General features: G+C 35.3%; 1 protein-coding gene across 2 annotated transcripts in view; it reads left to right on the forward strand.

Annotated features, from left to right (window-relative positions):
* Positions 1–26,243, forward strand: part of tac4 (tachykinin precursor 4) — a 47,675-nt gene that overhangs the window by 10,996 nt on the left and 10,436 nt on the right. Inside the window, exon 1 of one of the 2 annotated variants that reach the window (XM_051101439.1) lies at positions 18,491–18,577. The exons of the other annotated variant lie outside the window; for it this stretch is intronic. The gene's annotated coding sequence lies outside the window, so the exon portion shown is untranslated. Of the gene's footprint in view, positions 1–18,490; positions 18,578–26,243 lie in introns of those variants that run through there. 2 annotated transcript variants of the gene reach the window in all.

The following is a 26,243-nucleotide window of genomic DNA, read 5'->3' on the forward strand; positions in this document are numbered from 1 at the left end:
GAAGTGAGAACGCGCTCTCTTATTGGCTGCACGCGTCCTTCCCGTCATTTCTTTAGACGCAGTGACGTCACTAATGTAGTATGCACGGAGCATTACAGTTCACACATTTGCAACAATGGATTTTGATGGATCTATACGATTTCAAAAAGAATCGTTAGTTTGATTCGTTAGATTAACACCATTAATGCCAAAAATAAATAAATAAATAAAATCAGGGCATTTAAGAAACTTCTCAAAAACGGTTAAGTCTCAACTCAAACCATGTCGTAAAAGATTCATAAAGGCTGACAAATAACATTAATTAGTGGGCTGTGGTTATACATATATGAATGAGATTGTCAGCCTAAATGTATGAGTGACAACTGTGGTGCTACCAAAAAGAGTAACAACTCAATAAATTCTACCAAAGAGTAAATTTTGGTAGAATTTATTGATGACTGGAAATCGTGTCACATGTGGATTTGGGCAAGCGCAAGATCCTCCTTTTTCTCTTTTTTGGCAACTGTGGTTGCCATACATTTATTGTAAATGTTACAAGCATTACGAAGGTATTTTTTGTATAATCTTAATATGGCTACCGACCTATCGGCTACCCTTGTTTTTCTCCACTGAGGAGAATACACTCTTAAAAATGAAGGTGCTTTAAAAGGTTCTTCACAGCGATGCCATAGAAGAACCATTCAGTCAGATGTTCTTTAAAGAACCATCTCTTTCTTTCCTTCTTATAATCTGATGAACCTTCTTTCGCCACAAAAAAACCTTTTGTGAAACAGAAAGGTTCTTCAGATGTTAAAGGTTCTTTTTGGAACCATTTAAACAAAAAAAGTTCTTCTATGGCAGCGTGAAGCACCTTTATTTTTAGGAGTGTAGCACAAGTGATATAGAAAGCCACATGATTAGCTATGAAAATTTGTTAGCAGAATGATATTAAAATACGTGAACATAAAGGCAAAGACAAAAACACTATCAAAACACATTATACTAAAAATAATGCAGTAAACATTTACTAAACAACGTACATTGCAATATTAAATAGCCTAATCTTTTGTACAAAAGAAAGAAACGAACTTACATGTATTACACGAAAATGTAAAGGTAAAGCGAACGGAACTTTGGAAATGTCACAAAGAATTAGATTTTACTTTAAGAAATAGCCTGTATATTCTTAACTTCTAAAACCTATAAGACCGGCCCTAGACTATTTTTGTCTAAAACAAAATGTAAACATTATCAACAAAATTATATAGGTCTAAATTATATTGTTAACCTCCAAAGTAACAATGTGTTGTTTTTCATTATAGATTCTATACAAGCATTTTCCCAATAACTTTGAACATGTATTTTCTACCGCATGATTGTAAGATGATTTGCCGTAGCTTGTATTTTTCGTTAAATGCCTAACGTTAGTATTTTGAGGATGCAAAAAAGTTGTGACAGAAATCCGATTTAGTTATTTTAGGCAAACTGCTTAACAGTTTTCAAACAAATTGTTATTGGAAGCCAGATAGACAAGATAAAGTGATTGCAGCATCCCACGGCTAATTAATCCGCCTCGTTTGATTTCCGTTGAAACTCATTTTTATCGCGGTTGAGAGGAGGAGCGTTGAAAGAGCCGCTATTGATGCACAAGGTTGTTACATGTTTTGGTTGAAGGACACGTGTTATTAAACCAAAATAGTGACGTGACAAGAGAATTACACAAATTACAGGTGCTTTTTATCGCATGCCAACAATCCTCAACACACAGGTACAACCAACCGTCAAGATACGCCCAGCCTCGATGCCTCAGTCATGCAGCCTGCCTGTCCAGACTGAAACCTGACCTTTAATGGTAAAACTGGAGGAATTCAGTAAAAAAAACGACACTGTAGTTGCGTTATCTGAGAGCCACATTTAAACGCTATTTTATATTAATATAGACAAATGTTTATTTAATTTTAACACAATTTGATTCCCAATGTATTTGTACAGCTAAAAAAATTCATGACAATTATTTTAATTTTCCCAATAATTGGTGAAATTTGAGCTAAACTCTACAGGCCTACAGGTCATGATCCTCTTTGACTGACTAAAGCATGCTTTAACAAATGTGACACAAACAGGGAGAGAAGAGAGACTGAGAAAGTTTAAGTCTGACAGGGATAAGAGAGATAAGACCATGGGTCACAATAAGACAGAAAGAGAGGATAGCGCGAGAGACACAGAGAAAGAAAGTGCACTCCATCCCAGTCTGTAATTATGTGTACATTATAGAGGAGAACAAAGCGAGCCCCTGAAGTCATAACACAAGGATATACCCTCACTTTGGTTTTCATTCACACTGGGGGAAAAGAGGTTAATAACAATACTTCTCTTCTTAGGCCAGACTAGCTGGCGTCGTCACTGTGTGTGTCTCTCCTCTGGTGTGTATGTATGTATACTCCTGCACTCTGTTGCCAAGATACTGTGTATTGTGTAGGTGTGTTTATGTCACCTATGATTTGAGGGCAGGTAATAATGTTATGGCACGTGTTTCACTGACTAAAGCTAAAGCCTGGTGATGACAAATGCTCTCCAGTGGATGACGAAGGAATATATCACAAGGCCTATCATTGATACATAAAGAATGTTAAGGAGAAATTTAGTTTGCTTTGAAATATGGGAGATAATAGTATGGCATAACAAATTAGATAATTTGTTAAATTGACAGGCAATCCAAGTTCTTTGAAGTACGTTGTAATTGCATTAGGTGTGGATGAGTTGTCCATCAGTTGGGCTAATAATGTCTTGTATAATCAGATCATAAAGCACTATGGACCGATACACAAATATGACATCCAACGCAAAAGTACCTAAAAGTCCGTTCACGGTTATAATCTTTCTATTGACATTGCCAGTAAAGTGAAAGTATTCGTTCATTTTAATTTTAAAAATGGCACTGATTGAAAGTTATTGTATATATTTAAATATTTTAAAAATAATTTATTAAAATAATTTTAAAAATAATTTATTTATAATTATTATTAAAAATAATTTATTTCTGAGCAAAGCAATAATGTTCCTCTGCACTACGAAAATGAAGAATCTACCAAATATGTCCCGGGAACGCATACCATAAATTGACTTAAACACAAACCACTTCCGCTAACAATTTCGGTTCATCTGTATTAGCGGTTTCCAAACGTTTTAAAATAACATTAACTTAAAAGGCGACTTAATGTGCGCATTTGTTGTGGGTTTATCACAAGTGATGAACCTGCTCAATGAAGAAACTCGATTAATGTGCATGTTAATGCTGACTAAATAAACTCAACTCTATTTCAGGGTCCCAAAGATCCATCCTCTCTTCCATTTTATCGAAGGTAATCATAATTGTAGTGCGGGCGTGGCAACCCACATCTAAAGTAAACATGTCCTCTAATTATAATGCACGACACGTCCTCGTCTAGGTAATATTTCATGTGTTTCTGTCAAATATGTTGGCCTACCTTTTTAACGAGGCAGTTTGACAAGCACAACTTGTTGTTTTCAAGACTACAGGATGTTCTCGTGAGCGAATTTATTTCAGAATTCTGTTTTATGAAGCAACTTAGATATAGCCTAAATCTTTACAAAGACGAGATTGTTTGCTGGCCAAACCGCGCCCAATACGGTCTGGCTGCAGACATGCAGTTGTATTTCAGACGTGCAGTCTCAGACCTGCACTCTCAGACACCTGCACTTCCGGAAGTGGCCTCACTTGCAGTCTATTTTATTAAATTTTTGATTTTATTCTATTTATTTATTATTTTTTTAAATTGAATCTCTCAACATTTTACAACAGTAGCCAGGTGGTGAAGACAAGAAAAAATAAACTAAATTACAATGTCACTCCCTATCCTCATTTGCTCTCTCTGCTACCTGTCACTCGCAATCCACACAAATCGTGCGTGTTGCCAACTTGCCAGTGGAGACAAGACGCTGTGGTGCAACGATTAAAATGAATTTAATAGCATAACGCACAGGGTCCTGCAAGTCATCTGTAGGAGATAAAGACAAAGACCAGCAAATCCGTGGCCACAGAACAGCAGAATATGAACGCAATACGCAAAGTCTCTCCTTAAGCATTTTCCTCCCGTTGAAAACCATAAACACTTAATATGGCTTAATAAGACAGTGCTATTAAAAGATCAAATTCTATATACATTTTATTAACATACTATATATGTATATAGTGTTTTCCTCCGCACAAGGTGGCATAATGTGGCATAACGAACTAAGACGATTAAGACTAAACTCAGTATCCTCCTCTTCATTATTAAAACAACTACAGACACGCAGATGAGCCCAGAATAAACGCAATGTCGCGTTTATTCGCGTTTTCCTATTTAGAATAATGTCTACAGCCCTTTTATATCATTGTGTTTGTCCATTATGCTACATTATGTGTTTTATTTAGGGGTGCGCGGGGCACAAACTAAGGCGGGGTTAATTGTAACACGTGGTTTAAATATTCCCACACACGCCAGCATAACCAAATTTACGGTATTTACTAGTTGCCATAGTAACACTATATAGAGAAAAAGTGTGCGAAAATTCAAAAGCCTTTTTGAAGATATCGCTGAATATTTATTTTACCATAGTAAAAGTAAATTTCTGGCTGAAGTCAGTTTTTTAGTATTAATTTAAAATGAGACAAATCTGCTATTATTTTAATCACCAATCTGTTATTTATCAGTTTAGATAGTTTATTAATGCTTGGCAATCCAGCAGAAGACACAAACCAGTTTTATATTCCAGTCGCGCTGATGGAAACGTTGTAACACTGCGTTACAATGTGCCCCGCTATATTAAATTATGTTATTCTGTGATATTAGCCATGTAATTTTCACTATTTACTTTTATGGATTTTAAAAAGAAACCACAAGAAACAGCTGAATAAAGACTCACAATTGATGTTTAATGTTGAGACATTATTATTTCAAGAAATGTAAAGCATCTGGGCTCATTTATGTGTCTTGTGTTCTATGAGAGATGTGTTTTGAGAGAGGGGAGTGTTTTTCTGAATCTGTTTGAGCACATTGTTTTATTATTAAGTTAATAATTTTATTTTATTGACAAAATATTTTAGTTTGTCGTGTATATTTTTTCATTCGATCAGATATCATTTTAAGCTGTCATATGTTCATGTTACAACATGCCCCTCACATGTTACAATGTACCTCACAAACCTGGCATGTTGTCACTTTTCACTTCCTTATACACTGTAATTATAATAATAATAACAAGTTTAATTTGTATAGCGCCTTTCCCAAGCTCAAGGACACTTAACAATAACAGGCAATATAATCAATACATACACAGATGAACAGTAGGCATTTGCCAAGTCCAAAACATGTGATTGCAGTTGCAAACCATAGTAATAATACAAACATTCAAAATACAGCAGGCAATCAGATACAACATTAAACCATAATAGGTTAAGAAGAAACAGATAATGAATGATAATATTGGTTAAACAGATTTAAACTTGTGCGGTGTGGTTATTGATCGAAGACACAGGGGCAATGAGTTCCAAAGTTTAGGAGCCATAACAGAGAACGATCTCCCTCCCATAGATGAAAGGGGAGATCTAGGAACAAAAAGAAGTACCTTTCCCGAAGAGAGATACAAAAGCGTCATATTTGTAGACAAGTGTGAAATTAACGTGGATAAAAATATATATGTACTCTGAACCCCACGTGGATTTACACAAACTGAGAAATTCAAAAAGTGTTAGGTTGTGCCCTGCGCTCCTCTATATTGATTTTCTATGGGAGGGAAATGCACAATTTAACGCATCGCGTTCTGGCCACGTCTGCTTTCCTATACGGAGTTGGTCCTTTTAATATCACTTATGCTCTTTTGCGCATTCATATCTGGTGGTATGTAGTTTGTCAACAATAAGGTTTATACTGAATTTGGTCTTTATCATCTTAGTCTGTTTGGCCACATAAGCGTTTGTTGGGCAAGTAGAGAAAGTTTGCACATTGTGTTCATGGCCATATGCTTGCCTTGAAGTACATTAAATTAATAAACTGTATAACAAAATAGATTTTTTTATTGGCACTTAATGTATCTTAATACATTAAGCCATATTAAGCGTTTATGGTTTTCTACTGGACGAAGATTGTGTGGATTGCAAGTGATGTGGCAGGTATCAGAGAGTGCAAGTGACCATGGCGAGTGACATTGCAATTTATTTTATTTTTTCTTGTCTTCACCACCTGGATTCTGTTGTAAAATGTTAAGAGATTTCATTTAAAAATAATAAATTAATATAATAAAATAAAAAAATTAAAATAGACTGCAAGTGACGTCACTTCCGGAAGTGCAGTTGTCTGACAGTGCACGTCTGAAATGCAAGTGCATGTCTGCAGCCAGACCCTTCTCCAAACCGCCGCTAGTAGCCTGTTATTATTATTGTCTTTAAGTGAAAATGTTCAATTTATCATTATTTATACTCTAGTTAAGAGAGCATGCACTCTTAAATAAAAATATCAAAATAATAGATTTTAAAAAGCACTCTTTATTTTAAGTTATACACCAGAAAGAATCTTCTAACAGGACTAATACAGTAGTTTTACAGTATGATGCATTTTTCCCAAGGCGCTTGTTTGTGTGATTTAACTCATTCTCCTTGGGGAAAAAAAAATAAAAGAACAACATTGAATATAATGTTGTTTAAGTGTGTTACCACCTTTGACACAATAATCACTGACCTCAATATATGCAACAGACTTAAATGATCATCAAGCACAATACAGCTTTCCTGGGATGAATGAGTGACTTAACTTTCCCTGTAAATGGCAATTAGTTTGAGTAACAATTCAAATATTCAGCCTTTTGTCATTGCTAAATGGTAAAAGTGAATTTGAGAGGTGTCAGCATTCAAAACTGACCTGATGACTCTGCGCCTCACTGGTGTCTCAGGTGCCTTTACCTGTCAGCGTAATTAAGCATGTTTTAGTCAGTGAATGTGTTTTAAAACTAGCTGCAGGGTTTTGGGTGGTTTAAGGCACTGCTCAAGCTGGGCGGTTCACCAGAGAGACAGATTGTCTCCTTCTGTCTGGCAGCTGCCAGCAACATCAAAGGTGTTGATGTGAACTAATTTTGCCTTTGAACATTGCCGAACTTCTCTCTACCTTACACTGTGTGCTCATTTGATTTCTGTCTTCTTTCTCCCACTCCGTGATCTGCCATCTGGGAGCAGGCTATGGCAGGTCTACCCGAGCCTGCGGCAGCTGTATGGAAAGAAATGAAGGATGTGTGGGTAGATGGCAAAAGCAAGACTCTGCGGAAGATCTGACCTATACAACCTTGAGGACAGAGATGATCTGTTCTCATCATGAATCCATCCATCCATAAAACACATCTAATTATCTAACCATAAAACACCTGCTCATCCATCCATCCAAAATGCATTTGTAAAATATATTTAAAAAAAAAAAAAAAAAAAAATAGGACAATATTTGGCCGAGATAAAACTATTTGAAAATCTGGAATCTGAGAGTGCAAAAAATCTAAATATTGAGAAAATCACCTTTAAAGTTGTCCAAATGAAGTTCTTAGCAATGCATATTACTAATCAAAAATTAGGTTTTGATATATTTACGGTAGGAAATTATCAAAATATCTTCATGGAACATGATCTTTACTTTTTATTTTATTTTTTGTTATTGCTACAAATATACTTGTTCTACTTATGACTGGTTTTGTGGTCCAGGGTCACATATTACTAAGACAGTTTACCAAGTATTGTGTAAGTGATAATTACTTAGAGAAGTGGTTAAAGCTACAAGTCAAGCAACAAGACAAAACCCTTAATTGCAAAGAAAAACATTAGTACAACAGTGAACATACAACTATCGCTTGTTAGATTTTATCTGGATTGACAGATATTATCTTGATGTGGATTGTCTTGAAGCCTACTAATAATTAATTGAGCACAATATGTGGTTGTTCATTCACTGAATTTACAAATGCTTACAAAGTATTAAAAGTATGATTAGAATTTCTGCATCGCTTGTTTGCCACTCTGAACAGGAACAAGGAAGACTTAGCATAAAAACGTGTCGCTATTATAACTAACGGCCTTAATTGTATGGTATCAGTTGTTGTTCTTATGCCAGGTTTGTTCAAATGAATGATTATTGTGCAAAAGATCTTTTTTTTAAAAGCATTGAATGTTTACAGTAAATGCAGGGATGTTTGGGTACAGTACACACTCCCTGTTCATGTTGGCTGAACTGCTGTTACTCCTATTGGGGATTTGAAATGCTCTTGTAAAGGTTTTGAATATTATCCAAGAGCCACATCTCTGTAACATTCAACTGCTCCACACAACTCTCACAAATAGTCAGCCAGAGGAATGTAGCCCAGCTACTCTGCCCGATTAGCCAAATCCGCTTTCAGCAGTGGGTGTGTCCATATCCCGAGGCTCCAGAGAGGAGACTCAAAAATGTAGGAGAATCAAAGATGGAAGATTCACACCTCTGCCAGGAGGAAACACCCAGTAGCCACCTTGCAGGTGGTAAGAACTTAATCTCCCGGCACACACCCTCTCGCATACTCATTTTTAAGGTCATCAATCATTTAGGGGCTAACATTACAGCTGAGTGTCAAAACAAAAACGTCATGTAGGAGGATAAGAGCAGAGGAGAGGAAGATGGACTACACTGTAAACAATTATGGTCATTTTAACAGTAAAAATGCTATACTAAAAGCATGGTTAAATATATATTTTATATAGTGAAAAACTGTAACACATCTAATGGGACATATCAGTTCATTTTACAGTAAAATATGGTAAGATTTATAGCTTTTGGAAGAGAAAAAGAACAAGTCATCTAAACTACAGTGAAAAACTGAATTGATGTGCCCAAAGTTCCCTGTATGGCACTTCAAATTTGATTTTTGTTTCTTCGTTAAAAAACAAAAGATTTCATTTTTTTCCTTATTAGTTATGTACACTGTAAACCCTAAAGTTACACTTTACCACAAAAATGCTGGGTTAAATACAACCCAGCACTGGATGAAATATGGACAAACCCAGCGGTTGTGTTAAATGTTTAACCCAACCTTCTAGGTAGTATTATTTAACTCAACTATTGATTAAAAATGACTATATTTCTTGCTTAAAATGTACCCAAAATAGGTTGGAAATTAACATTTATTAAAAAGTGTAAAAAATAATTATGAAATATTACACATTTTGCTTATTAAATAAATGTTCACCTTTTGATTATTGCTGATGTCTGATTTTTAATTTACAACCCATTTTAAGCCAGCCATATATTAATTTTTAAACAATAGTTAAGTTAAATAAAACTACCCAGAAGTTGGGTCAAAACAACCCAGTTGCTGGGTTTGTCCATATTTTAGCCAGCACTGGGTTGTACCTGACCCAGCATTTTTTTTAGAGTGTAGCAGAAATAAAAAAAATTAAGGCAACCAGTTGTAATAAACTTAAAAATCATATTTTTCAGAATTTAAATATTTAGATTAGATTAGATTAGATGTTACATATACGTTTTGATGAGATTTTAGTCTACTCAAATATTGTAAGTTATTCTGACTTTTCAGTCACTATTCTGACTGAAAAGTTGAGTTATATAAATTCAATATGTATTAGTATTACACAGGGGCAGACTGTGACAAAATTTCAGGCCGGGAAATCTCCCACCCATCCAGGCCATCCCATATGAAATTTTGAAACCACAAACAACATTTTTTGTATAGCCATTAGACCGATTGATTACCATTTGTATAACCAGAGCACTTCAAGTCCTGAACAGGACAGTTTGCATCTCTGCTCCACCTGGATGCTTCCACTCCATTCTCGCATTCTCAAGTATCCTTTTGGCGGACGTCCGCAAGGCAAATCGCATTGCCAGTCAAGACTAACTGATTCATGATTTATTATTATTATTTATTATATAGTTATATTATTGAATGGCGAATTTGGAAATAATTACTTCAGTCTTTAGTACATTCGGCAGGCAACAAAAACAGCATAAACAATATTTAAAAATAAATAAATAAATTAATTAATTAAAAATTGCAGGACAGCGGGCCAAATTGGCAGCCAGGCCACCAGGAATTCTCCTGGTGCTCCCGATGGCCAGTTCGCCCCTGGTGTTGCACTTAACTCAAACATTTTAATATTATTAAACTCAAAATCAGTACAACTAACTTGAGTAATCTTTTACTGAATGTTTCTTGACCTCTTTCACACATTGCAAATTAATATTTAAAAGTACAATAATATAATAAAAAATTATAGCACACACACACACACACACACACACACACAGTGAATATAGTTTTAAAAACATCTACATTTTCCACAACACCACAAATCTTTTAGACCTCCAAAATGTAATTTCATTAACAAGTATCAAATGCACATTAACTTTGGTACATCTAGATAAATAAACCTGAATTCAATGGACAAACTTTTTCAGCTTCCTGTTTCACTAACAGTCAAGTAAACAATTACAATAACGTAAACCGGTAAAGCAATGTATTTTAGGCTATGTGGTTAAAATCTGAAAAGGATAAGACACCTGAAAAACTAAAATTACAACATGTAAACATTTTACAACAAAATATTTTCCTTTACAGATTTCCATTCAAGTAACACATTTACTAGACTGCTGTTAATGATAAGGCTAGGTGGATTTATTTTCTTCCCAAAGAAAAAAAAGATAACACTTTATTTTAAGGACCAATTCACACTATAAACTAGCTGCTTATTAGCATGCATATTACTATCAAACTGGCTGTTTATTACTACTTATAAAGCATATATTAATGTCTTATTCTGCATGACCATATATTAGATCCCTTAATTTACCCCCTTAACAACTACCTTACTATCTATTAATAAGCAGCAAATTAGGAGTTTATTGAAGAAATACTCTTAAATAATAGTAAATATGTGTTCCCTATCCCTGTAAGTGAAGAAAAAAAAGAGCAGACAGTAATTGAGAAGACAAGTGTCAGTCATTCAAAGGATGAGTATGTCTAGTGTCAGCCCTGTTGCAGTTTGGAGCGGTTAGCCAAGCCCAGGCCTGGATCTGTGGGGGTTCAAACGAAAGCAAAATCACCTTCACATCAAGCTGTTATAATAGCATACTGGCAAAACTATCACTGGAACATCTCCAAGTGCTGGTTCATCAGACTCCTCCTGAATAAATGAGAGAGAGATATTAATCACCAACTAATCTATAGCCAGTTAATTTTTTTAATCCCATTTTATGATTCACTTCTTTCCAATTAAATATTGCAGATTCAGCAGAAAGGTAAGTATATGCCAATCATGAATGGTAAGATTATATAAGCTATAAGACTTTACAAGTTGTTATACTGCTAAGTATGCCTACAGTCATATTAATTTTGTTTAGGCCAGATACCAAGATAAGGAATTAGATACTTTTAACAGGTGATCACAAATCTGAACAAGATACTAAGTTGAAAAATTCAAGTAGCAAAAAAAAACAAAACAAACATTTTGCTACTCAGCACATTTACTAAGAAAAACGGTCCACTTAATATTAATCAAACAGTCAAATCCCAAACTGAATGCCAGTGAAAAGGTGATATCCATGATCATTATACATTAATCTTAAAAAATCTTAAAGCTGCAGTCTGTAACTTTTGGCGCTCTATTGGTTAACAAACAGAACTGCATGCAACTTGTAGCCGGAGCTACTTCTCTCTGTTTATGTCTATGATTAATCACACAGGTACAGATCAGAATATAAAAATGTATTATAGTGGTACCATAGCGAATAAGCCAAAAACACAGTTTGGAAACTGGATTCATGATGTACTTGCTTATTATATAAATTTTGTACATTTCGAACACAAAAAAGTTATGGACTGCAGCTTTAAAGTAGGCCCATACACACTGTAAAAAACTATTTGTTGAGTGAACCTAAAATAATTTGTAACCTGGCTGCCTTAAAATTTTAAGTTCAGTCAACTCAAAAAAAGTTCAGTCAACTTGAAATGTTAAATTATACTAAGTGACAACTTAGATATTTGAGTTGAATCAACTTAAAATTTTAAGGCAGCTGGGTTACTCACCCATCTGTTAAGTTTAACAAACACAAATATCTAAGTTGTTACTTAGTACAACTTAACATTTCAAGTTGACTGAACTTATTTGAATTGACTGAACTTAACATTTTAAGGCAGCAGGGTAACAAATTATTTTAAACTGACTCAACAAATTGTGTTTTTTATTTTTTACAGTGTAGACAAGCAACTATTAAAGAGATAACAAAAATGAAAATTTGATGTTTATCTGCTTACCCCTAGGGCATCCAAGATGTAGGGGACTTTGTGTCCTCAGAAAACACAAATGAAGATTTTTAACTCCAACCGTTGCAGTCTATCAGTCATATAATAGCAGTCAATGGGATCCACCGCTTTGAAGGTCAAAAAAACGTACACAGACAAAACCAAATTAAACCCTGCAGCTTGTGACGATACATTGAGATCTTAAGACACAAAACAATTGGCCTGTGCAAGAAACTGAACAGAGTTTCTATAATTTTTTACCTCTGATCCACCGCAATATCCTGTCCTGAGCATTCACAACAGCCGATGCATGTGTCTACTATGCCAAAGCACATTGACGCGTCACGTGTCACTGTTGTGAACACGCTCAGGACAGTTGGACATTGCGATGGATCAGAGGTAAAAAATAATCACCCACATCTTGGATGCCCTGCAGGGGGTAAGCAGTTGAACATCTAAAGCTGTGTTCACACCAGGGGATGGCGACGAGGTTGCTAGTGGGTGTTCTCACTACTTGTAGCCTTGACTGCGAATCAAGTTTCTTGCCACTAAATACAAACATTTTGGAGGCAAAAGACTAGATATAATATAAATATAAATTAAATCTGTACATACAAACAAAACAAATGAGAAGCAGAGCCTACTTTTTTCCATTGTAAGTTTATCTACAGCTTAGAGGAGAATGATCACATGAGCTCTACTGTCTTCTTTCCTATTGGCTGTCGCTCCCCAAAGTCGCTCATCAATTGCATAAAGTTAAGGGATTTTGAACTTTGTCGCGTCGCTGGACACGCCCCATTCGGTCGTCAACGGTCGCTGTAGCTCGCCAGCTCTCCATTGAAATGAATATGATCGTGTCGCTGTGTTTCTGCCTGTTGCTTGTAGTGTCGCTAAATAGCCGCGACGGCGACACGCAAAATTTATATTTTAGAAACGGTTTCCATTTACGCGATGTCGCGGGTGGAACAACAACATACAAACCGATGAAAGCGAAAATCTCAGGTACGGATTATGTGCTTTATTCAAAATTGAATGTGTCTAACGTGAGTTTAAATATAATTTTGTGTGACCTTTATAGCCATACTGAAAGTAACAACAGAAAGTTTACCTCAGAGCTTGAAAATAAATGAAAGCAAAGGTGTACATTAAAACTGTGAACTCAGTGCGAACCAACAAGTGTATTCAATAACAAAGGCAGTATCAGCGACTCAGTATGTACATTTAACAATGTTAAAAAGGTTTCGTATTTATAAATTAGATCATAAACTTGTCCAACTCGTTGGGAGTGCAGTGCACGTCTGCCCTTCTGAATTGCTGTGATAACTGTCGCGTCGCCTGTGGGGTGGACACCCAAATTGCTTTCGCTGGAATCCTGTGGCGTCGCGTGTAGTTAGGACACAAGATCGTTTTTAGCCAAATCCATTTATGCATTTAGGTCTTCTAAAACTAAACAACTGGTCTATGTAAGAAACTGAACATTATTTACAGCATTATTACCTGTAATACAGAGCTTCAGGCAAACAGTCCTGGAGCTCAAACTTTGTCACATAATGTCAAAGAGTACTGGTCCAAAGTTTGAAAACATTACGATTTTTAAATGTTTACAATGACGTTTCTTCTGCTCACCAAGGCTGCATTTATGTGCTCAAAAATACAGTGAAAACACTAACACTGTCAAATAGTATTACCGTTTAAAATAACTGTCTACTGTAATACATTTTAAAATGTAATTTATTCCTGTGATGCAAAGCTGACTTTTTGCTATCATTTCTGAAAATCAGCATATCAGAATGATTTCTGAAGGATGATGTTGCACACTGAAGACTGGATTGATGAATTGATGAATTCAGCTTTGCATTACAGAAATAATTTACATATTACAATATATTTAAATAGAAAATAGTTAGTTAAAATTGTAATATTATTTCATAATATCACCATTTTACTGTATATGTGACCCTGGACAAAACCAGTCATAAGTAGCACAGGTATATTTGTAGCAATAGCCAGAAATGCATTGTATGAATCAAAATGATTGATTTTTCTTTTATGCCAAAAATCATTAGAATATTAAGTAAAGATCCTGTTCCATGAATATATTTTGTAAATTTCCTACCGTAAATACACTATATTGCCAGAAGTATTCGCTCACCTGCCTTGACTCGCATATGAACTTAAGTGACATCCCATTCCTAATCCATAGGGTCCAATATGACGTCGGTCCACCCTTTGCAGCTATAACAGCTTCAACTCTTCTGGGAAGGCTGTCCACAAGGTTTAGGAGTGTGTTTATGGGAATTTTTGACCGTTCTTCCAGAAGCGCATTTGTGAGGTCAAACACTGATGTTGGATGAGAAGTCCTGGCTCTCAGTCTCTGCTCTAATTCATCCCAAAGGTGTTCTATCGGGTTGAGATCAGGACTCTGTGCAGGCCAGTCAAGTTCATCCACACCAGACTCTGTCATCCATGTCTTTATGGACCTTGTGATTTGTCACTCCAGAGAACGCGTCTCCACTGCTCTAGAGTCCAGTGGCGGCGTGCTTTACACCACTGCATCCGACGCTTTGCATTGCACTTGGTGATGTATGGCTTGGATGCAGCTGCTCGGCCATGGAAACCCATTCCATGAAGCTCTCTGCACACTGTTCTTGAGTTAATCTGAAAGCCACATGAAGTTTGAAGGTCTGTAGCGATTGACTCTGCAGAAAGTTGGTGACCTCTTCACACTATGCACCTCAGCATCCGCTGACCCCGCTCCGTCAGTTTACGTGGCCTACCACTTCGTGGCTGAGTTGCTGTCATTCCCAAACGCTTCCACGTTCTTATAATACAGCTGACAGTTGACTGTGGAATATTTAGGAGCGAGGAAATTTCACGACTGGACTTGTTGCACAGGTGGCATCCTATCACAGTTCCACGCTGGAATTCACTGAGAGCGACCCATTCTTTCACAAATGTTTGTAAAAACAGTCTGCATGCCTAGGTGCTTGATTTTATACACCTCTGGCCATGGAAGTGATTGGAACACCTGATTCCGATTATTTGGATGGGTAAGCGAATACTTTTGGCAATATAGTGTATGTCAAACGTAATTTTTGATTAGTAATATGCATTGCTTCATTTTTTTTTCCACTTTTTTGCACCCTCAGATTCCAGATTTTCAAACAGTTGTATCCCAGCTAAATTTTGTCCTATCCTATATATCAGTGGAAAGCGTATTTATTCAGCTTTCTGATAATCTATATTTAAAAAAAATTGACCCTTATGACTGTTTTTTTTTTTTTGTTTGTTTTTTTTTTGGTCCAAGGTCATATAGAGTAAATTCAGCATTGGTAAACTGAAGAGAATTCATTAAAACATTTAAAAACAGATAAGTAAATTAGATTAAACACAATTTACACTGCCAAATCATACTGGTGCTTACAACTCAAAAGAAAAAATGCCAGTAACACTTCAGTATGGGACCAATTCTTAGTATTAACTAGTTGCTTATTAACATGCCTATTATTTACATATTGGCTGTTTATTATTACTTACAAAGCACATATTCTGCATGACCATACATACCTAATCCCAATACATTAACTTAACAACTAACTTACTAAGTAATAAGCAGCAAATTAGCAGTTTATCTAGGCAAAAGTAATAGTTTGTTAGCGAGAACTGGACCTTAAAATAAAGTGTGACCAAAATGTCAAAGTTTAATCCAAAGTTTATTAATGCACTACAGTTTTTGTCCAGTGAAATGCTCTGTATAGAATAAGTCGCAAATAACTTGTTGGTGTCTGTTAACTTTTATTTATTATTACTGGATTGGATTTTTTTTAATTGTATGTACCTGCCAAACATCCTTCAATATGAAATGTGTCAATGCTAGAAAGAAAACGGCATTCATCAACAGATTTAGGTTGGTTTTTAAAGTCATGATGAAACTGAAGTAGCGACAGATCTTTTCTTACATATTGTGATGTACACCTGAGTAAAAAGGATTAAAAAAGAAAAAAAAATGTAGACTAGGATTTTGGTTTTGTCCACTGGTTGTTGATTGGATGGAGGAAGATGAGTTAAATGTGAGCTTGATTTAACTGGACTAAATGATTGGAGATATCCTACTGCCATTTCACTAGAAGACATTTATGCCATTTTGATTAAATATTATGAGGTAAAAAGTTTGTTTGAAAAAAGAGAAAGTAAAAAAGAAACATGCAATGAATCTGTCACTGTAAAATTAATTATATGCACTTAGACAATAGACAGGGTGAATTTAATTTCATGTTAAAGCCTTGCATTAACCACGTTAATGGGACTGTGACTGTTTTTTTATATGCACACTTAGTACATTTAATGAGGGAACACCTTGTTAACCTATATTGCGATAGCAGTAATTGCCAAAATTAAACTGTGAGCAATGCTACGACACATTAATACATTAAATTATAGCTTAGATGAAGACTGAATGACAACCGAGTCTGGCAAAACACAAAGCTCATAAATCAGTACAAAGAAAAAAAACCTTTTTTAGGATATAAAGGTATAAGAAATCTTTAACTCTTTCTGCATAAAAACATCCAGAAGAAAACCTTTAGAAGAACACAATCTCTCAATGTAATATAACAAGTGCCAAATAAACATCTGCTTTATAAATGTCATTTTCATTTATATTACACTATGTCAACACACTGTCAGCTTTAAAAACTATTTGAGAGTCAGGTGTTTTTTATACAGGAGTATTTGTGTCATCAGTCAAGTATCTTCAAGCTGGGTAACTTTATCAAAAGAACAGATCATAGATGGATGAAAATTCCAGTACAATAACACTTGTCTGAAGAAGGTACTTTACAAGCGGCTACTTCAAGGGGCACTTCACTTACTCAGATTTAACAGTAGTTTCAAGAATTGACAAGAGTTGTTTCAAGAATTGACAAGAGTTGTTAAACCACATCACTGGTTTAAAATCACAATTAAAAGTTTTAATTTGCATTTACAGAGGTGAGTATTTCCATAAAAGATTTTAAAAGCACATTTATCTGTTTTGAAGACACTCATTTAGCAAAGACATGTCAAGTAGTGTGAGAATACTGCTTCTCACACCCTTGGAAAAAAACCAAAACAACACAGACGGATACATGTTGTACCTTAGGCAACCCATGGGCTGAGTTGGCGTTGCATTTATTAGGCGTCAGTGCCCTATATATAATTCACACCTTTGAAGAACTAGGTGTCACAGTGTCTGGTAAACACAGTGTTTTATGTGGCATGCTTCTAGCATTAATCATCTCCAAACAATTCGTTTGACAGAACGCAGCACCTTGAGTTTGCGTGCTTTGCAACCACAACTTTAGCATACTTGTGATCTTTTTGGCCTGATATCAAATCCTCACCCATAAGAGAGACATGCAGATGGCAAAAAGGAGACCACACAGTATACAGAGGTACTGCATGTAAAAGAAATTTGCCCTGTTTGCATTATCATTTCATTGCTGGAACTGGTGACGCGACGAAGCACTCACAAACAACAAATTTGTTATTATTTACCCTTATGTTGCTTCAAATCTGTATGAATTGATTTCTTTTGTAGAAAATACGGAAGTATAGCAGAATGCTGGAGTTGCTGTTTTCCATGTAGTGAACATGAAAAAGGACAAAAACACTATAATAGCATCATGAAAGTATTAATATGCAACGTATATGTAGGTTTTCTGAAGTTATTCAGTAGCTCTATGTAAGAAACAGACAATTTGACAAATAACTTACTTTATGTTACATAAAAAAGAAAGTCATATATTTTTCATGAAAGACATGAAGGAGAGAAAATGATTTTTCATTAGTAAATTATACCTTTAAAAGAAATAATTGGCATCAGAGGACACATTTATAATATGAAAAACTACACAGCTTTTTTAGGGCTGGTATCTTATGGTCATCAAATCTGCATTTATTTAATAAAAAACTATTTTTAATTAAAAAAACAATACTGTGATATTATCACAACACAGAATAACAGTTTTCTATTTTAATATATTTAATAATTCCTGTGATGGCAAAGCTGAATTTTCAGCGGTCATTACGCCAGTCTTCAGTGTCACGTGATCCTTCAGAACTTATCATAATATGCTGATTTGCCAACCCCCCCCAAAAAAGTCAATCAATTTGATAACAATATCGCGTTCTCATCACTTATCGCGAGAACTCCTGTCCTGAAGACAGAAGACGTTCGTAAGCCGTCTTGAGCTTCTCTACAAAGACTTTGGAAAGTAAATCTACTAATTTGGTAAGTAAATATTTGTATTTAATGGTTTAATATGTGTAAAATGATTTGTGCTGTCTAAGAAGAGTATAGACTTAAAGTATGGTTTAAAACGTTTTGTTTGTTAGTTAAATTCCAGTTTTCGTTTCGCGGCACTCTGCAGCCTCAAAATACACGCGGTTACACAGTATTTTCCACATAAATATTGTGATTAATTTTCTCCCATGCAGTATTGAGTTTGAACTTATCTAAAGGGTGATAAAAATACAGGTTGATATGTATTTTTTGAGCCCAGTGCTGCGTTAAAGACTCTTCAAACAGAGTGCAAGACGGCAGGAAAACTGTATGGTTTTAGAATGGCGGGAAATTTAAAAAGTGAACTTCTTCAGGGCTCTACACTTACTTTTCTTTTTAGGAGCACAAAATTTAGGAACTCAAAATTTTAGGAGCACCTTCTAAACAATAATTTAAAATATGATCAAAAATTAAGCCTACCGATCACCAGTTGATATTTGACTCCTTAAAGTGAATTAAAGGGGAACTTTTTTTTTATCTCTGTAATGGCATTTTATAACTTTATTAAAAGTATGTCATCTTTTATGTCAAATTGTTTTAAAAACGTATATATTTTATAAGCTTTTTAAAATTATAAGCTATAAGCTTTTTATAATGATAAGCTAATTATAAGCTAAATAAAACAACAAAATAAGAAAGGGTAGATTAAGAATAAGTTACGAATCAAATGAAATCAGTATTAAGAAAATTATTTGTACTACACAGGTGGCACACGAAAGTGGCTTGTAAGTGTATTTTCATATGTTTAATGAAGCTCGGAAGTGGTATGAAGGCAAATTCATAAATTCATGTTAAGATTAATGTTTTAAATATAAATATTTTGAATATAGAAATATTTAATGATTTAAATAACTGACAACATACTTTTGAAATGAAACTAAAAGTAGGTTCTGGTAAGTGGAGGCAAGTCACTGATTTAATTACTGAATCATTCATTTATTTGTTTCGTTCAAATGGCTGATTCATTCAGAAATAAAGCAAGTGACTGTCTTCATGAATGGGTAATTGATTCATTGACCCACTAGATTTGTTTAAACACGTATGTTCATTCATAAACGAAACACTGCTGTGTTTGAATGGAGATGCCAAGCGGCTCAGTTGTGATTTATTTCAAAATATTTTTGACGACGAAATAGAGCAAACTCAGGTAATAGTGTTTTAGTCAGACAATGTAAGTCACTTAATATTAACTTCTTGTTTATTTAACTGTTGTATTAAATCAATATCTCATGTACAAACGCCCTTAAAAATCATTAAAAGCTGTCAGTCGTCTTAGTTTATTGAGATCTCACAAAGTTACATTATAACCAATGAAGCTCCCTACACGGCATCTCTTATTTACAGTCTCTCCACACTTTATGAATGCATTCATCAGATGTCTGTGACACATTACTCAATGTTGCAAAACATGTAGAAACCTTTGAAGCTCCCCTTAGCGGAAACACAAATATGCTGATTGGGTCAGTCGCCTAAATATTTCTTCATAGTCGCACGCAGTAGTTTTCAGTCGCAAATGCGACTGAAATGGTTGCACTTTAGAGCTCTGTTCTTTAAGCTTGACAGTGTCAGATACATTATACACTGATGAAAAATTATGAGAAAAAAACAAGGTAACTAAAAACATTTCTTATATGTTGAAAACACTTATTTTTCTAGAACTATATTTTTTTGTAGAGACTATGATTTTTTTCCCAGAATTCTTTGGATATATAGAAAGTTAAAAAGAACTGCACAAATTTAAAATCTGAATTTTTTGTAGCATTATAAAAGACTTTGTTGTCATATTTGATCAGAGTGATCGTTGCTGAATACAAGTATTCATTTCTTTCACAGAAAAAAAAAATTAGAAAAATTGTAATGACCCCAAACTATTGAACGGTAGTGTACACTGGAAAAAAAATCACGAAAAGAATTCATTGATTCAGCCCAGCTATTATGCATTATTTAGGTTGGACTGTAATTCTTGGGGACATACAGTAAAAACACAGAAGTAGTAACAAGAAACTGTGCTTTTTCATCCACTTTGAGACACTGAATAGTTTGGTTATGTATGGTCAGAGGCTGATTAGACTCGTAGATAAGTTAAGCCAAACTCCTCCCTGTCTGACCCTGCCGCTGCCATGCCCTCTGTGGACTGTGGGAGATGGCAATCTGTCTGTGCCCTCCCCTGTGTTTACCCACCCAGTGGTTTCATCCTGGAGGCTGAGCTGCAGGCCTGGGGCACATATGGGAAACTGGTGGTCTGCTGGTGGTGCCCCTTCCTGTGGCTGTGGTTCATTACCCTCTGTAATCACAGCACTGTGGGTGTCTGAGCTACAGGGGACCTGTATGTCGCACCGGGCATCATCAGGACACCCAGGCAAACAAGATGATGCCAGTCTGGCTGACGATCTGGTGGTTTCGTAAGGGGGGAAAAAAACCAATGCTTGTTTTATTTATATGAAATATGTTTTTTAGCTTTAAATTAATTAAATCACAATAAATAGGCAATTACATAATAGGTTTTGCAGGTTCTTGTGGAAAGCACACAAAAAACCTAAGTGTGTGTATATATATATATATATATATATACACACACACACATTCACACAATAATAATATAAATAATTCCCAAAAATCACATTTTGTCATTGTGCATTGCAATTAATCTCAATTAAACTGCAGTTGGTTTATTTTGATTGAGTAAAATAACTAAAAAAATACAGCTAACTAAAACAATACAACACAATAAAAACATGATAACATAATAAAAAAAACATAATTTTTGAAACATTTATTGAGTTATCTGTTAAATAAACTCTTCAAATATATACACACACACTCAAACAGAAAATAAGGGTTGAATGTATAATGTTACATTGAAACATGTCATCATAAACAGTTGGATTTAGGACTTAAATGGCTTTATGATTATAATAATTTGGCAGGTTGTGACAAATTTACGAAGTCAAGCATTCAAAAAATTATCAAATGATCAGAAAGTGCATTTACATTTCTGTTTTTCTTTTTCTTTCTTTCCTTTTTTAGGATTATACAACAAGGTCATTTTTGGGATTTGTGTATGTATGATGCAATTTTTGAATGGAAATAAATTTTACAATAGTTATACAATATTACATCTTGTGTTAGAAATGCACTGCTCTAGATCTGTTTGTATAAAGCTAAAGAAAGGCACCAGAAATTCAGACACAAGGCAAACAGAGAAAAAAAAAAAAAACATTGGAATTTTTTCTCAGATCTTCAGGGTTTTGCAGCAATTATTGTGAAGTGTTACCAGATGTCTCGTGGTGGAGGTTATCTTATCCTTGAGCTTTGCTTTGCTTAAAGCTTTCTCAGATTAAAAAAACAAAAACACCATGCAACCACATGGCAACAAACTATGATTTATGATGTCATCCACAAGGTACAGCTAAATCAGTAAAATACAAATCTGACTCTGTCTTTAAACTTTTCTTGAGCTCTGCTCTGTATTTTTTCTCTCTTGAGTGTATTGACAGCCCATCCCATAGTGGATTGCATTTCAACTTTCAGCCTTTCTGGGACTGAACGATTTTACCTTAATCCTCAAATTGCGCTGAAAATGTAGCAGTATTAGCGGGGGTTTTTTTTCTCTGTATGGATGAAATATTTAGTTAAACAGTCTTTTTAGTCATTCGGGTAGTCGCAGTTATTTAACCCGGGGGTGGTTTTGATTTTATCCAACGGCGTTTTTCAGAGAGAGAGCTCTGTTGTTTTTGGATGAAGTAATATCATGCCACGTTTGGTCTCGAACAATTTTCGCTGTGACAGCTTAGATTTTATTCAGAGAAACATGCGAGACTTGTTTCAAAGCCAAATCTTCAATACCCTCGAGAATGGGTAAATTGCAACGGAAGCCTGTGCTACTAAGCACCGGTTGTTCATTTTACAGATAGGGATCAGAAGGCAAAAGAGCGCGGAACACACATCTGGGAGGTTTGATGCAACGTACATGAGACGTGCCATGAAACACAAAGGTTTGCACCGGCTATCTTAATTGACCTTAAGAAAGTCAGCACATATAATGTTTAATGCAGTATAATCTACATTGTGCAGATGATTTGAGAGTCAAAGCAAAGCGCGGAGCCTGGAAACACATGATATGGCGGAAACTATGTTCGTGAGGCAAAGTGGCAGGGAATGTCTGGCATGAGATGAAGATGGCAAAATCTGCTTTCTCCAGTCTGAGGTGACAAAGAGCCCGTAAAGACCCAGCGGGAGGTGTAATTGAGCCATAATGAAACATTTTATTGTCTAGTAATTGTGTGATGAAAAAGAATAGCATTAAAAGCAGCACAAAATGCACATATGCACTCGCACGTGCACGCGTGCATTGGTAGAAATTCTCTTTGAAAGCTATGTAGATGCTGTCCGGTCATTGAGTCTGTGAGATTTGATTGCGTTCTTGTATAACTTATGTCACTTTAATGACAGGATCGCAAACCCACGCTGTGTTGTGTGGAAGCCTCCAGCCCTGTAACTTGGAGTTCACGGAGGCATTTAATGAGGGACCTGCAGATTTAAGAAACAACATTTTGAATTCAATGTGCGGTAGGGCAAGAGCACAGGGGTGGAAAGAAAGACTGAATAGAAAAACGCGCGAGGAGGGGAGAGGAACCTGGAAAACAGGGAACGTTCTCAGAACGTTCTGACAAGGTTCTCTCAAAGCTATGAGCAAATGTTCTTCCGTTAATGTTAAAGGAGAAGTCCACTTTCAGAACAACAATTCACAAATAATTTACTCACCCCCTTGTCATCCAAGATGTTCATGTCTTTCTGTCTTCAGTTGTAAAGAAATTATGGTTTTTGAGGACAGCATTTCAGGATTTTTCTTCATATAATGGACTTTAATTGTGCCCCCGATTTTGAACTTCCAAAATGTAGTTTAAATGCAGCTTCAAAGGGCTCTAAATCCCAAATCCCAGCCGAGGAAGAAGGATCTATCTAGCGAAACGATCTGTCATTTTTTTCCGAGAAAATATAAATGTGTGTACTTTTTAAGCACAAAAGCTTGTGTAGGGGCTCTGGGATGCGCGTTCACGACACTACTTACTATTGAATCACATCAAAAGGTCACGCAGAATGTAGGCGGAACCAAAGACCCAGTGTTTACAAAGCGAACACGCAAAGACTAAGAAAGTGCAAGCAAGTCACATGCTGTTTACAAACAAAAAGGTACAACGTGTCGGATGATTCTGAAGTTTTTGCTATACTCTACTATTTTTAGCCGGAATACACAGACAATGAACTTAGACATGATTCGTAGTAGTGATGGGAAGTTCAGATCATTTTACCGACTCAGATCTTTGAGTCTCGTTTTTTCGAGTCATTTCATTCATTTTAGCAAAATCAGAATCACGTGACAGCCCCATAAGATGAACAATCGACTCGAAAAACCAGAAGACTCAAAACAGGTGAACTAATTCCAGTACAGAACCTAATAGGATGTTGCATATGTGCGACTGAACGAATAACTCCTCGAGACATTAAAGATTCGTTCAAAATGAACGAATCGTTCAAGAACGACCCGTGGATGCGCATCCGAGAGCTTGTGCTACATGAGCTTTTGTGCTTAAAAAGTATACAAATTTTTATTTTTCGATAAAAGAAATGACCGGCGTTTCGCTAGATAAGACCATTCTTCCTCAGCTGGGATAATTTAGAGTCCTTTGAAGCAGCATTTAAACTACATTTTGGAAGCTCAAAATCTGGGGCACAACTGAAGTCCATTATATGAAGAAAAATCCTGAAATGTTTTCCTCAAAAAACTTAATTTCTTTACGACTGAAGAAAGAAAGATATGAACATATGAAGCGGGTGAGTAAATTATTTGTAACTTGTTGTTCTGGAAGTGGACTTCTCCTTTAATAGAATGTTCATTCAGAATTTATCTTTTTTTTTTAATGAGCATTCTCAAAACATTAGCACAAAAACATTTTTATGCATTGTTTTTCCAAAGCATTTTAGTTGGACATTTGTTCTTTCAAAAGTAACATTCACATTTTTTTCTTTTAGCTGGAAAGGTGCTCAATTTGTTCAATGTTTTAGGTTAACAAATAAAATTATTTAATCAGTAATTTATTTAATCATTAAGTGCTTGTTTGCTGCTGGTTCAGTGTCATTATGCTATTGAGCTGAACTTTGTAAGGCTGGTTGAGCCCAGTTTTTGTGGTCAAACTGGTTGACAAAAGTAATCATTTAGTTAAGCTGTTTTAAACACGGAGTATAACTAGCAGTATAACCAGCAGTCAACATATGCAAATGAATATTCTTTTTTATTAAACACAAAATAAAACAAATAATAATAATAAAAAAGGATCATTACTTAATATTAAGAATACATTGCAAGTTAAATGTAATTTCAAATGAAATAATCTCACAACTTCATGTGATTTCAGTAAAATATGTATTTTAACTACTGACCAAAAATGTATTTGATTGTGAGACTTTTTATACATAGCAAACCTTATCATATTGGGCAAAATCAATGAGAATAATTTTTAAAGAACAGATTGGGTTAAAATTCATGAAAGGATTAGTTCACACCAGAATTAAAATTTCCTGATAATTTACTCACCCCCATGTCATTCAAGATGTTCATGTCTTTCTTTCTTCAGTCGAAAAGAAAGTAAGGGTTTTGAGGAAAACATTCAAGGATTTTTCTTCATATAGTGGACTTCAGTTGGAGCCAAATTGTTGAAGGGCCAAACTGCAGTTTCAGTGCAGCTTTAAAGGGCTCTACACAATCCCAGCCAAGGAATAACAGTCTTATCTAGCAAAACAATCAGCCATTTTTTAAAAATAAATAAAAAATTATATACTTTTTAACCACAAACGCTCATCTTGCACTAGCTCTGCAATGCGCATCTATGATTTCACACATTATGTAATCATGTTTGAAAGGTCACACATGGTCATTCTTTTGTGCACTCGTTTTCTCCTCCAACTTCAAAATTGTCCAGCATCGTTGTTTTACCTTTTTCTGTAAAGGGCTTTTGACTTTCTTCGCACGTTCGCTTTGTAAACACTGGGACGGTACTTGCGCTTACGTCTCGCATGACCTTTCCAACATGACTACGTTATTGTGTGGAGGTCCCAGAGCTAGTTTTTTATTTATTTTTTTTTAGAAAATGACCAATCGTTTCACTAGATAAGACCCTTATTCCTTGTCTAGGATCTTGTAGAGTCCTTTGAAGCTGCACTAAAACTGCAATTTAGACTTTCATCTCGTTGATCCCCATTGAAGTCCACTATATGGAGAAAAATCCTGCAATGTTTTCCTCAAACACCTTAATTTTTTTCAACCGAAGAAAAAACATGAAGGGGGTGACACTGGGTTGAGTAAATTATCAGGGAACTTTTATTCTGGAATGAACTAATCCTATAATGTACACAGTTTGAAAGCATATAGCTTTGCTTTAAGCAATTTTAGCAAGTTGTAAGGGCAGATGAAAATATTCTCTCTTTGGTATAAAGAACAGGACTGCAATTAAAAGTTTGATAAATGCAAAGTAAATTGCGGGCACACTTAAGTTTGACTGGAGTAATTCCCCCAGTGTTTGATGAGTCCGCAGACAACATCACTCATGGAAATCAA

This window comes from Labeo rohita, chromosome 3, assembly GCF_022985175.1.
Source record: "Labeo rohita strain BAU-BD-2019 chromosome 3, IGBB_LRoh.1.0, whole genome shotgun sequence".
Taxonomy (NCBI): domain Eukaryota; kingdom Metazoa; phylum Chordata; class Actinopteri; order Cypriniformes; family Cyprinidae; genus Labeo; species Labeo rohita.